The sequence below is a fragment of the Thermobia domestica genome, chromosome 16 (genome assembly GCF_964235325.1).
Source record: "Thermobia domestica chromosome 16, izTheDome1.hap1.1, whole genome shotgun sequence".
Classification (NCBI taxonomy): domain Eukaryota; kingdom Metazoa; phylum Arthropoda; class Insecta; order Zygentoma; family Lepismatidae; genus Thermobia; species Thermobia domestica.
The window spans coordinates 103888774-103903402 of record NC_137469.1 but is presented as its reverse complement, the minus strand read 5'-3'; positions in this window follow the sequence as shown (position 1 = coordinate 103903402).

The window sequence follows — 14629 nt, the reverse complement described above, 5'->3', positions numbered from 1 at the left end:
GTTCACAATGGAAACAGAAACAGAAGGAAGACTCCCGTTCCTGGACGTACTCGTATACAAGAACCCAGATGGAAGTCTAGGCCATTCAATCTACAGGAAACCCACACACACTGATCTCTACCTCGATGCGACCAGTTTTCATCATCCTTCACAGAAGATGGGGGTGTTAAATACTCTAATACATAGAGCATACCAAATAGCAGATCCAGATAATATAAGCACAGAACTGTCTCACCTGGAAACAGTATTACAAATTTAACGGATATTCGTCGAAACAGATCAACACAGCCATGAGAAAATACAGTAGCAGAGATTGCACCACAAAAAAGGACAAAACGGCAGACAAGGAAAATATTGCACTTATTCCATATATGGGAAAAACCTCCAACCAACTAGCAAGACTATTGAAGAAATTCAACATCAAGACTGTACACTGCCCTCCACCGAAAATCAGGAGTTTACTACCAAGTGCAAAAGACTCATTGGGATTAAAGACACCAGGCATCTAAAGGATCACCTGTGAATGTAACGCCACTTACATAGGTGAAACAGGAAGGAACATTGAAGACAGAATCAAAGAACACCAGCGACACACCAGACTTAAACAACCCGAAAAATCTGCAATAGCCGAACACTGCATACAATACAACCATACGGCCATGTGGGACCAAATTGAAGTACTAAAGAAAAGTAAACAGTTCTGGGACAGGAAAATACATGAATCTTTATTTATCCGTATATACAAGCCATCCATCAACAGAGACGAAGGTTATCATCTACATGACATCTGGTTCCAGCTCCTCAGTACGAAAAGAACCATCAGCCAATGAGAGAGCAGTTTCCACCAGCAAAATCAGAGCACGCCATTGGCCAACATAAACAACCAATAGGAACACAGCGATTCTTAAAGACCACTATATAATCTGTACGACCAGCACACTTCAACACACAGCTCTGAAGATGCCGCTGTATGGTAACGAAAGCTCAGCACAGCAACACCTACTCTGGCAGCAATCCCGAGAACATTGGATTAATTTAAAAATCAAGTGAAAGTAGTAACAATAATGTGATCGAGCAGTGCGTAGGAAATTCGGGAATAAAAAGAAGATAGAGAATAAATTCCTTTAAAAAACAAATGTCCACATAGGATTTGGCAGAAAATTCTTGAGGAATATGACGAAAAGCGAAAGAATAAACCAGATAGATATAACTCCATGGAAGATCTTGTAGTACGTACATTTTCTCAGCATAATTTTGTTACAACTAAAGAACTTCAAATTTGAAAACAGTGACTTAATACTATAAGTACTATCGTATTACGAGAAACATGCACAATATTTTCATTTAACTATAGTAACTCTATATTGAGAAAAATAACGTTATTTGCAGGAGAGTGGTCTAGAGACATTCAGATACTTAAAATATTTTCAAGTTGGAATTATTAATAGAGCGTGAAGTCAGATGTTAAGGTGTTGATTGAAGCAAATGAAATACAGATATATATATAACACGTATAATAAGTTTATATAACATAAATTTTAGATTTGATTCTTTTTACACTAAGAATATATTTATATTTTAATTACTAAGATACTTTTCCTATTTACGAAATCTGGAGTTTCCGTGTTTATGAAACTAGACTTTTTTGCTTCAATTTGTACTAAAGAACAATTCTACATTTTACAGGGTGTCTATTGGTCACGAGTCACGAAAATCACGAAAAAGTCATGAAATCAGAAAACGGTCATGAAAGTCAAGAAATTTAACTTTTGGGTCACGATAATTTTTATCTATAAATATAAGTGCAGACTGGATATATATATATATATATATATATATATATATATATATATATATATATATATATATATATATATATATATATATATTCTCTATAAAACGTCAAAATTCACCACTGGAAATGTCTGGAAGCGTCTAAAGCTGATTATAAATAGCAAGCAAAGCCAGCTTCTATCTCATACATGAAAATTCGGCCTAATTCGCACTCAAATTCGTTCTTGAGAATGTTACGAAATTGTATGGTTTAGTAAAGGAAATGTCACAAAATTTAAAATTTCATTTTGGAATTTTAGTAGACACCCTGTTTTAAGTACAAAGATTTCTTGATTTTTCACATTTAAGATCTGCCTAACCTTTACATTTGATGTATTGCATCAAGTCTTCATCAAATGACATATGACAATAGTAAAATTAATGTTGGTTGATACTGTACGATAAACATCTGCCACTAGACACGAGAACTAGCGATGCAATTTTCCCTGACCAATAAAAAAAAAAAAAAAAAAAAAAAAAAAAAAAAAAAAAAAAACATTGTAAACATTGTCAATTGAAAGAATAAGCGCCCCTTACGCAGTCTCTTTCCGTGCGTGATTAGTGCCATACTAAAGAGTTTGACTAACATGTTTCCTGCAGTAGTCAGGCCTTTTGTATGACGCTAATCATACGTCAAAACGATTTTGTATAAGGTCCAAATGTTTAAAGCAATTCGTCCTGAGTTTGATACCTAAAAGACATCCCAACATTTGCCCGATAAAACTGGAAGAAAGCGCTGGTGTGCCACGGGATCCGACGTTGGGGCTTCACGATTACGGAGAACATTAACTCTTTGCGGCATGATGTTTCTAAAACGTTATCCAAAATATGGTATAATACAAGTACCACCGTGCCTCAAAGAGTTAATTGATACCCCTTTTTATGACGTTTCTTCAAACATGGAAATGATTTTATGAGAATTGTATGGATGTCTAGTGTAAAATAAATATGTGTATTGACCATTTCATATCTGTAATTTGAGTGGGAAACAGAAATGGCATATTATTGTATTCAAAGACGTATTGAGTGTCGTAAATGCACAATTTCTGAATAATGTCAGGGATACGGTAGATGTCTCAATCCGGTCATAATATTGTTGAAGCGAACTTCTACCACTGACCATAGTGTGTATGTCTACCTGTGATAACTTCCACAAAATTCATCCGATTTTAATTAAACTTGGTGTGTGCTACCTTTAGGTTTACGAACTAAGTATATTGCTTGAGTTTAAATAGCTCAGTGAAGAATAAGTGGAGTACCAGAATAAATTTACGAGGCGCATCCAGAAAGTAAGTTTCCCACGCGTCCCATAGCTAGGAAACCGTATGTTGCGCGAAGCGACTGCGTGTACGTGAGAGAGTAAGGTCCTAACATGGCGCATGCGCCAGCGAAACTTCCCTAATTCTCTCAGTAGCGTCGTGGTAGTGATGGAAGATTGGCGTTCCTATTCCAGCTCTCGCCGCGTGTGAAGTGCGAGCAGTGATAAAGCTTTTGAATGCACAGGGCATAGAACTTATTGAAATCCATCGTCAGCTGTATCGTTGCAAAAATGTCAATGCTGACCCTGTGCGCCTTACTTTGTGCTCTAGGGTCAATTACTTCAACACAAAACTTCTTGATCAACAGACACTCCGTGACTGTGGTGTGCAATAAGAAGCGGAAAATCTGCAGTAACTGCTTGCTCATGCCGTTAGGTCCATGAACCTGGCACAGCTAATGATGGATTTCGATTGGTGCTATGCCTTGTGCATTCAAAAACTTTATCACTGCTCGCACTTCACACGCGGCTGGAGCTGGAATAGGAACGTCCGCCACTGCCATGACGCTACTGAGAGTACTAGGGAAGTTCCGCTAGTGCATGTGCCATGCTAGGACCTTACTCTCTCACGTACACGTAGTCGCTTCGCGCAACATACCGTTTCCTAGCTACGGGACGTGTGGAAAACTTACTTTCTGGGTGCGCCTCGTATATCCAATTTGGAAGTCTGCATATATGAGAAATGGGAATGTAAATAATCCATGGAATTTTAAGATTATCCAAATTTGATTTTTAAAAAGATGACATATATTTTCCCTTAGGCTTTCCATCATTCCCATTGCTTGGCGTGGAAAAAGATTTAAAATAAGGGAATGCAGTTACTTTTTAATGTAATAACAATCAATAAATATTCCGATTTGCATGCAACATGGCATATTTTTCTTTCCATTATAAAAAAAAATACTTGTATTCAAATGGTTTGGATAGACAAGTTATGCCACCACTATAGTGATGCGTATGTCATATGGAAGTAATGAACAGAAGACTGGTGCTTCCCTGTTTTGCACGATTACCTGACTTGTTCTCGTGGAATTTGGTTGCCACCTTGTTACGGTTTCTCTGCATACTGTTTTAGTAGTTTGTGGACTTGCATACAATCTGCATAGCAGGCAAACCAACCCTATTTAATTTCATGCCTGTAGCTACGAGTTTAGAGACTCTGGGCCTCATGCGTAGTTGTTCTGACGCGTGTAGTGCCATACTAAAAAGTTGACTAACATGTTTCTTGCAGTAGTCAGGCCTTTAATACGACGCTAATCATACATCAAAATGACTCTGCATAAGGCCGCCTTCTGATTCTAACACTTGGAGGATTCGTACCATATGCATTTATCAAGGTAGTGATATTATACAGTTTCCACTCTATATTGCGATTTCACAATCAACAGCCTATACAGAGTGGATTCCAAATACACTACATGTTTGTAATAAATAATGGTTTCGTAAACATTGTCGAGGAAATGACCAATCCGCTCCCCCAACCTCACAGCCTATTACTACTGGCTGTGAGGCTATTTGAAGGGAAAGATTTACGCCCGCAAACCGTGGGACATTGCTAAGCTGACAAGAGCATTTGAGGAAGAAATTTATGCTATTACAGCAGATAGTGCCGTAAAGCAGTGTATTTCAGTTTCCCGTAGCCATAGTACTGTCATCACACGATGGGATCAAGACGTACCCATATTTCTGGCTTTTACTAGGGAGTCATGGTCTGCGGGATAGCGCGCGTTCAACTAAGCAATGCGTTTTCAATCCCATTGTTTTTACATACTAGATCAGAGATCGCTGCGCCATAGTAAAGTACTAATTTTAACCTGTTTCCTTGAAGCAGAAAGTAATATGCATTTTTCTTAAAAGTTCTTTCCTCATTTTGCTACACACACACATGTATACAAAATTAGTGATATTGAGACCTTGCGTATTGCTACACAGTACACAATGTACGAGGAATGTTTCGAAAGTAAGTTTTGTCATTTTCTTTTACACGGAAACTGTGTTGCCAAACACACATTCACCATGGCATCATGAACTACTAACCCTCCACTACTTTTCGACATTGAGATATTTTTCGTAGCATGCAATCAGTTTGAAAAACCCACTCTGGTAAAACTAGGTCCCCTGCGATGCAAGGAATTGTCGCACAGCGTGCTTCACCTCAGCATTGTTTTGGAAATGACATCCCGAGAATACGGCTTCCAATGCAGGAAACAAGTGAAAGTCCGATGGGACAAGATCGGGGTTGTAGGCAGGGTGATCCAATCAACATCAGCGACCAACCATTTGACGAGACATGGCCTCTTCATCATACAGTCTGTAGGCGTTCATGGATGACAGACAAGCTAGTCCCACGTGTCCATTCATACCGGATAACAGCGCGCTTTTCCATTGGCGACCACGTTGTCAGCACACGTCTCTCTGCTATCGTGATTTGTACTCGAACCTCGGGCACGCAAACTGCTGCTACTCTCTCTTCTTCGGCGCTCTACGCATGCGTCATTCCACCTCCGCTGACGCTTCTTCCGCCCTCGAACCATCAACGGATGTGGTTTCTTACGGGATTGATAGTTTCAGCTGGTGTACCATCTTCACGTTCAAAACAAATTACGAAACTTACTGTCGGAACGTTCCTCGTATGTAACCACCTCGCTAATTGAGCGCATACGGCAATATTCGCGGGATGAAATCTCACCAGGACGAAATTCCGCCGTAACCGGTTATTCAGCACATAATGCTCAATATATCACTATATACAGTATCACCTCCGAAATCCGAATGCTCTAGATCTCGAATAACTTAGAATACGAATGAAAAATTCGAGCAAAGTTTGCCCTGGAATACGAACGCCTACCACGTTTTCCGTGTATGTTTGTGCGTGTTTCCCGTGCGCTTCGTCCATCCATACGCTTTGTCGTTCTGTACGTTGTCGGAAACTGGAATTAAAGGATCTCATGTGATTTTCGCTGCTAATTTGTGCTGTGTTGTCCCTGTTCTTTATTTAAAAATAAATAAATAACAACTAAATGTATACGCCGTGGACCCTAAAAGGTTCATTTTAATTCAAGTATTATTATTACTTGTTAATATTTTACTTAAAATCAAGTGATTTTACTATTAAAATCATCTTAAAAGTTCGGGTTCGTAGTCCCAGGAACGATTGGTGTTGTTTATTATTTTAAAGGGTAAAAATTGTCTTGAAACTTGAGCAAATTGGAAGTCGGAAAGTTCTGAAACGGATCAAGTTCGTATTACAATGTATCACTGTACATTCAAAAGTCGCTCTCTCATCTGGTTCTCACTCCTACATCTCTACGTCAGATGGCATTTGAGAGAATGAGATACAGGCTCGTGACAGATGTTGTTGGCAGTTTGAAAACCTGTGGTTGAGAATGGAGTACAAGTAAGTGAATACAAAAAAGGTGCACGATATTGAGAAATGAATTCGAACAACCATCATTGACGTAAATGATAGCAGAGGTTATTAAGAATTTGCGTCAATACAGGAAGAAATGGTGAGGTCACGTTGGCTCAGTGGTAAGAGCGCTTACCTCTGGTGTGTGGGGTTCCTGGTTCGATGTCCGGCTAACTAAGTTTGTGGTGAACAAAATTGTGTTCGTGAGTTTTCTAGTGGTCCCCCGTTCCTCCCACATTGTTGTTCCACCGATTTTTCCATCATTTACCTGCCTTAATCATCCGTTTCCCTTAGCCTAACGGGCAAAACAGTAGAACGTTAAACTGAAAGATTAAACAGTGGTATGGCCTTAGAGTTTATTCCCTTGGAAAGAAAACAAAGTTGCCAATCGAGTGTCGTGAGGAAGTTTAGCTTCCCTTGAGCTTTGTTTATGGTGGTCCATTTACTAGTATGGGCATGGTGGCATTTTATCGCCTTGTGCAGCTTGTCATACGCAACCAATGTCAATCCTCTTCTGGATTAAGGTCTCTGCATGTCCATTTATCTTAAGCAATTCTCTTCCATGTTACTCCCCAACGCATCTTGATTTCGTCACCCCATCTTGTATGCAGACGTTTCCCAGGTCTCTTCGTATCTCTTGGTATCCAGTAGTGAGTTCATTTTGTCCATTGATCATTATTTCTTCTTGCAATATGTCTAGCCCTAACCATTTAATGCTTATATTTTCATGATAAAATCCATCACTTACGTCACCTTTCTGATCCATGTTATTCTTTTCATATATTTGCAGGTGATTCATAGCGTGCATCCCTCCATGCTTCGTTGTGTGCTCTGCAGATGGCGAATATCTGATTTTGTTAGTGTCCACGTGACCGATTCATGTATCAAAACAGGCAGAATACATTCATTGATAATTTTATGCTTTAGAACATTTGACTTCCTTCGAAATACACTTCAGCCTATCTTAATGTATCTATTAATTTCTTCTTCAATTTTGCCATCCATCATCCATAAATATCTTTTATCCCATTTATTCACTTGTTATAATTTCGTATTTTCAGCTTCAATCCTTGATTTTTTTATTTTTTATTTATTTATTTATTATTATTATTTTTTTCCCTGATCCACTCAAGTTTTCAAATCGAAAGCTGTTTCGTAATCAGTGAACGCAGCACATAACAGGGCCCACAGACGATCCACGGTTTGTGCAAACCCCGTGTTTGCGCAAACACTCGGCCATACACAATTCAACTGTTTGCACAAACTTCAGTTCAATTTTGAGTTTAATCGCGTAAGCATGTCCACTGAAGCAGCTTGTTTAACGTTAATGTATAGTATATAAATAATACCTACCCTTAGTGGCGGAACTTCAAAAGCAGCTTCCCCCCCCCCCCCACACACACACACAGATACAGAAAAATCTTGTCAGGACGTATTAGGACCTATAAAACAATTTAAGCATTTCATATTTCTTTCCAACACAGACATTCAAAGTCAGGCAATGAATGACACCATGTAAACACGAGTAACTACATGTAATAATCAGAATATTACCGCTACTTTGAATTAGGACTATTTACTAATTGTTTAAAACTGAATATAATATATGTGAATGGAGTTTTCATGATTGTTCCACTGTTATAATTCAACGAGGATATGTATGTATGCACGGCTGATTGACAGTGACAGTTCTGGAAAAATATTATGTTACTTATTTTCCTAATGATCTTTTGATTACGAGTTACATACGCATATACTGTGTGTATTCAAATAAATTTTGTAATATATTAAATTTACCTCAGACTCATAGCCAAACGGACTGTAACTCTTCCGAAAGTAGTTCTAAACTTACTCAGAAAAATAAAGATATATCTTTTTCCCCAACTTTGATCACATCAGGAATGACAAAATCAGGTGTTATACCCGCTCAAAACCAATAATCTTAGGATAAAATAGTGCGTATAGTTTTCAACGGGAGTAACAAAAATTATTTTTCTCGGTTGCGATTTCATGTCTGACTAAAATAAAACACATATAATCAGGCCTCCTTACGTCTTGAGCCTCTCTGCCGTTGCAGAGGCAGTAGTTCCGCCACTGCCTACCCTACAAAGTTTTTTTTTTTTTTTCTGTTCGTAAGATTCTAATTTAGACTTTAGTCTGGCGAATGTCAACTTATGACCTTTGTCTGATCAAGTTTTTCACCCTGGCAGATGTTATTGGGTACTAGAGTAGACGAAATTTGTCGCTTGGTGTTGGTGAGCTCATTGCTTGATGAAATGACAAAGCGACTGTTTGTAACAAGCTGCTTGCAAAATGGATCTGCAGTCATTCAGTCAAGGATTTTTTTTTATCAACTAGAACAAAACCTTTTGTACGAATGCAACAAATACTCCGCGTGCTGCTATACTCAGTGAAGGGATGGTCGGTGGCGTTGGGCGCTCGAAAATGCGTTGTTACGTGAAATATGTCATGCACATGACGTCACTAGCAGAAAACCCTGTATGTAGAATTATCAATCATGTCATTGCTGGAACTCCCGCGCTTCGGTGTTGATCCAACCCCCTTCGGCCGCACCGACGGCCGCGAAGGCGCGAACTCCAGAAACTATTGAAGTTAGCAGCACAACGACTGTTGTTACCAATAGGTACGTTTGAAATGGTGCGGTGTGAAGAATGAAGCCTATGTCCATTTCTTTTTTTCTTTTTTTTCTTTTTTGGTTGAGAACAAGGTCACAAATGAAAATATCATAACATATAGCACAAATTAACCACTACTTATATAAAATGAAAACATGTGTGGTCAAAGATATAAAACTATACTTATTAGTGTTTCTTCCACATCAATTATTTCATCCAAGGTCGAAATACCGGGTAATTACATTTCCTGGTCCCTCAGAAACTCCATATGGGAAAAATACCACGAGGGTACACACACGTCATCTGCTCCACTTTCAGATCTTATACTTACATTTATCTTCTTTAGTTCTCTTCGGTATGCAGAACGAAGTGAATTGATTTTATTCCTTACTGACTCTCTATCCGTCGTTTGATCTATTTCCTTTATTTTATTCACTAACTTCTCATATGCCGCATTTTTCATATTCCTGTTTTTATAATCTTCACTCTTTACCTTCCACAGTTCAGGTAAATTTCGATAAAGGTCAATACATTCTCGCCAGAATTCTTGATTCCTATTCATTGACGCCATAGCGCAAGAAATAAGCGTCTGTATACTAGGCTTCCTACTCGGAAATAAACCTCGTGTTTGCACAAACATGCCCATACACTGTCGACGTGTTTGCGCAAACATCATGTTCGTGTAAACAATTTTCGAACGAGTTCGATGTGGAAAATGTTTGCACAAACGTTTGCGCAAACAGCTCATACAGCGCCACACACAGTCAAACTGTTTGCACAAACCGTGGACCGTGTATGGGCCCTATAAGGAGTAATTCATACTCGTTCGACCTTTGTTCGTTTCCTCACCACTTGTATATGATCTACTACGTTGTCACCACTTTTTAAATCCAACCTGTTCTTTTGGTTGAGTGAAGTCTTGTTTCACTAATCAGAGCGTCAACACTTTTGTAAACACAATGTAAATTGCAGCGAGAAGATATAGATGCGTAGATACTCGTATTCTTTTCTTATGCAGTCTGACTTCAAAAAAGGAGGAGGCTCTCAATTCATATATAAAGTATAGGTATGTTCACGCATACCTTCGACATAGGTGAACCGATTATGATTATTCTTTTGTTTGTTTAAGAGTACGCCTCTGCTGTGGTCTCGTGTAAATTTAATGAATTAATATCTGATGTCATTTTTGGGAGCTAGACCATGAAACTTCTTAAGAGGCCTAATCACTACGAAATTAAAACACCGCTAATTTTACAGAAATTATGTGATATCTTCACATAGACAAAAGATAATTGAAATGTGGAACAAGAGTGCCCCAGACAATATTATTTGCATGAGATACCGTTCTCACGAATCGCCTAGTAGCTTTTCGTTTCCAGCCATTTAGAAACACGAAAACAAATGCCGATTTTCTAAATGGCTGGTAATCGAAAGCAGATAAGTGAGTCATGATAACGGTATCTCACGTAAAATAATATTGTCTACCGAGCTTTTGTTCCACTTTTCCATTATATTTTATCTAGATAAAGATATCACCTAATTACTGTAAAATTAGCGGTATTTTAATTTTGCCGTGATGAGGCCTCTTAACAGGTGACAGTATTAATACCATAATTGAGTGTATGACAGTCGTCACCTACCACAATTGTTTATGCATTATTAAATAAAATTTCTAATTTTTATTGTGGTTTCACTTTGTATGTATATTTTCGTGTTCTGTTTGGAGTCTGGACAGAGAAGAGAAGAAAACATCTGTAGGAACCAGAGCAGTGGTCATCTCGCTGAAGATCCAAGGACCCTTGGTGTCACCATGGCAATTTATCGCTCTCGGGTGGCGAAGAAACCCAAGCCATTTTAAGAGACACACAAATACATCCACACAGAGAGAAAAAAATCAAAAATTAACAGAAGAGAGAAAAGGCTAATTTTTGAAAACGAGTTCGGTTGCTACAGGAAACGTGCAGCGAGAACTCTAGAAATAACGCCTTCTTCACAACATCTTTGCAGACATATGTATATTTTTGCTTATTTTTATTATACAAATATGTGCTTGAACTAAATCTTTACTGTTAGTATCGCCTGCAACGAAAGTGCTTACAGCCTGAATTTCTCCATAGTTCGAATTCTTTCTCGTTATTAATATGGACAGTTTGTGTGTATGTAAGATGGTGCAAAGACTCTGTGTCTTCTCCACGAAGCGAGTGCGCTGTCCAGCTGGGTGCTCTAACTCCGGACACCAAGTGGGACATGAGGATTTTACATCTTGTGTGAAATTAAAAGACAAGATAGGATCTAGACATGCTTTCATATTGGGAGGCGTTTTCATTTTCATATTAATCTTTCTTGGCACGCATACTTACAAAACACCCAAAGGGACGCCAAACAATTTGTGTTATATGGGTCAGTTAGGAAGTGTCCAGGTGATCGTAATGAGACTTCTTTTATCATTTTTACATTACTCCTTTTCTTGGCACATTTATTCAGAGGTTGACTGCTACTGACTCAACAGCCATTTGCCCACAATTGAAGTGACGAAAGAACATTAATGTTTGAGGGATTTCTAGTGGCAAACTTCCCAGACACCCTACTCACTTTTTTTTTTAATTTATAGTTTGATCATGCAGTGATAAACATATTTGAAATACAATTTTTGGTATATGTTTTAGAGAGAACCCTGAAGTGAGTTATGAAAATTTTCAAGTGCAGTTAAATCATCGCATCTTCGTCACTACGGAGACTAGCTTTATTTTTAAAATATCATTTTACTTTATTTTATATAGAAAGCTGGAAACAAAAGTTATTATACATATTCATTGCTAATGGATATATATATATATATATATATATATATATATATATATATATATATATATATATATATACATATAAAATCGAAATGTAACGTACTCATGATAAATTATTTTAAATAATAATTTCCCAAATTTAGTTTGTTACTATTAAACTATCTAGTTCATTAAGACAAAAGTAACTGAAGCAACTGCATGTCAAATTCTGTTGGAAGAAAGTATAGGTTATTCTTGTTTATTGTACGACGTAAAGAAAATTGAATACATATGACGGAATATTTGTGAGCTATCATAAAGTATTACGTTTAATTTTAAAATCATGTTTAGACTTTAGTCTTCATATAAGTATAGTCTTCATATAAGTGGTTGTTAGAGAAACTAGGCGTCGGCGACCTAGAGTAATTGACATTGTAAACCTTGGTCAAGAAAGATCGATCTGTAGATGTGTGTATTTTTGTGATTTAATTTTCCTGTGTATTAATCTATATTCATGTATGTCTGTTTTCATGTGTGAATTATCGTATAATATTTTTGTATTAGCCATTAACTGCTTAGATAAACATAAAGCAAATGAGGAAACTCAATCTTTATACTCCAAAATATATTAGTCACTACATTTCACTTTTCTCGTCAATCCTCTTTCAAACTCTCAAAATTAAAGGTCATGACCCCTATAATCTTAAATTTTCATTAAGCAATATTCTATCTTGCTATTCTTCAATTACTCTTGTAAAAGTTTTCCGTCATTTTAGTAACATCAAACTAATCAAACAGCTTCTCTATATATTCAATATCTGGCTTTGTCAATGTAAGCAATTTGTATACAGTAGGAAAACTGTTCAAAATCTATCAGATAAAATTATGGCAATCAACTTATAATTTGAAAATATGTTACAATCTTGCTTTTGAGGTAAACAATCGTAATTTGGTTCAAAATGCCGTTTGTATTAATATTACATATCAGTATTATGTAATTTTGCAGACATTCAAAATTTAGAAAGCTATTTCAATGTCCATGTAGTAAATTCATTTTTTTAAAAAATTAATAACCTTTATAGTAAAATTCAATAGAATAAGTATGTCATTTAAAAAAAATGCAAATGTTTTCATCAGATGTTGTTACCTTTTGCAATTTTTCTTATCTAAATTAAAAATCCTATCAATGTTATCCAAATTCAGTGTTATCTTTTCTATTAAATCAAGTTCAGATTACCTCTAATCTGAGTTTAGGCAGAACAACAAATCTTTGAGTATTGCTACATAGGGATCTAGCTGAGCTGACTTTCACTTAAACATTATTTTTTTATAAATAACTTGGCAATATTCTTCGTTAATTAATTTCTGATATTTTTTCTGGCTACCCATTTTAATTTTTGTAGCAATTATACAGCACAATGGAAGTCAGTGCAGCTATTCCCAGAAAATCAAAATTAGAGAAACATTTTCCTTTTTCAGCCATGCAGCATGTGTCATATGAAAGAAGATCGGGAGCAAAGCATTTTCTTTGCTGCTCGCAATTTTTTTATTCCACTTTTAAGACTTTCCTTTCTCCAAAGTCCTGGAATCCGTTCGGAGAGGGGTTGGTCTAGGAGTGAAGTAGAAGGGAGAGTAATATTCAGGCGGCCCAGCAGACGAATCCTCGCATCTGTAGCGTTTTCAGCTGAACCGAGGTTCGACTCCAGTCGGACAAACCCCGGTAAAGCTAACCGTGAAAAGTGTAGCTCCATATGATTATGCAACATAATTATTTTCTTTTAGTTTAACGTCCCACGAATGTCTTTTGAACTAGAGGGCACGGATGATTAATAAGAACGAATGATTGTAAAATTAAGCTCTCTTCTGCTCTCCCACCCAGAATCGAACCTGGGATCACGTGCATGAAAAGACGCACGCTAGGTACATGACCAGTAGGGAGGGTTAATTCCGTAATGTGTAGACCAATTTGATAAAAAAATATTTGTTCACACATGTGTGTAGGCATACCCATTTTATAGGAAGTTAATCCTACTTTTAGATTGTGTATAAACTACTGGTATAACGACAAAAAAGGAAAATAAAAGAAACTTTGAAAAATGTTACCCGATTTTAAATAACGTCTAAAACCAGAAAATAATATTTATTTTTTTATTTTTATTTTTTAAAGGTATAGCCTACTGTGATTCAGTGGGTAACATATTTTATCTTATCTTTCAATCTTCAATAAGAAAGCAAGAAGACTACTATGCCCATCCAACCGAGAAATGTCCTTGAAAGCAATCAGGTAAGAAATTTTGCAGGTGTCCACTCCGCTGTGGAGCCAGTGCCGCCCGTTATCTTGTGATCAGTGTTTTTTTATTTCAAGATCACATTCTGTAAGGAAGTAATTCTTTGTCATGGATTAAAAATGACAGGAAATCACGCATTTTAAAAATATTGGGCCTTATGCAGAGTCGTTTTGAAGCGCGATTAGTGCCATACTAAAGAGTTCGACTAACATAAGTCTCCTGCAGTAGTCAGTACTTTAGTATGACGCTAATCATACATCGAAACGACTCTGCATAAGGCGGGTTGATTTTAAAAAAAATCCAAAACTCAATAATAAATTAGATATTTAAAACAAAAAGATCTCTGGATTAAAACTGCTATA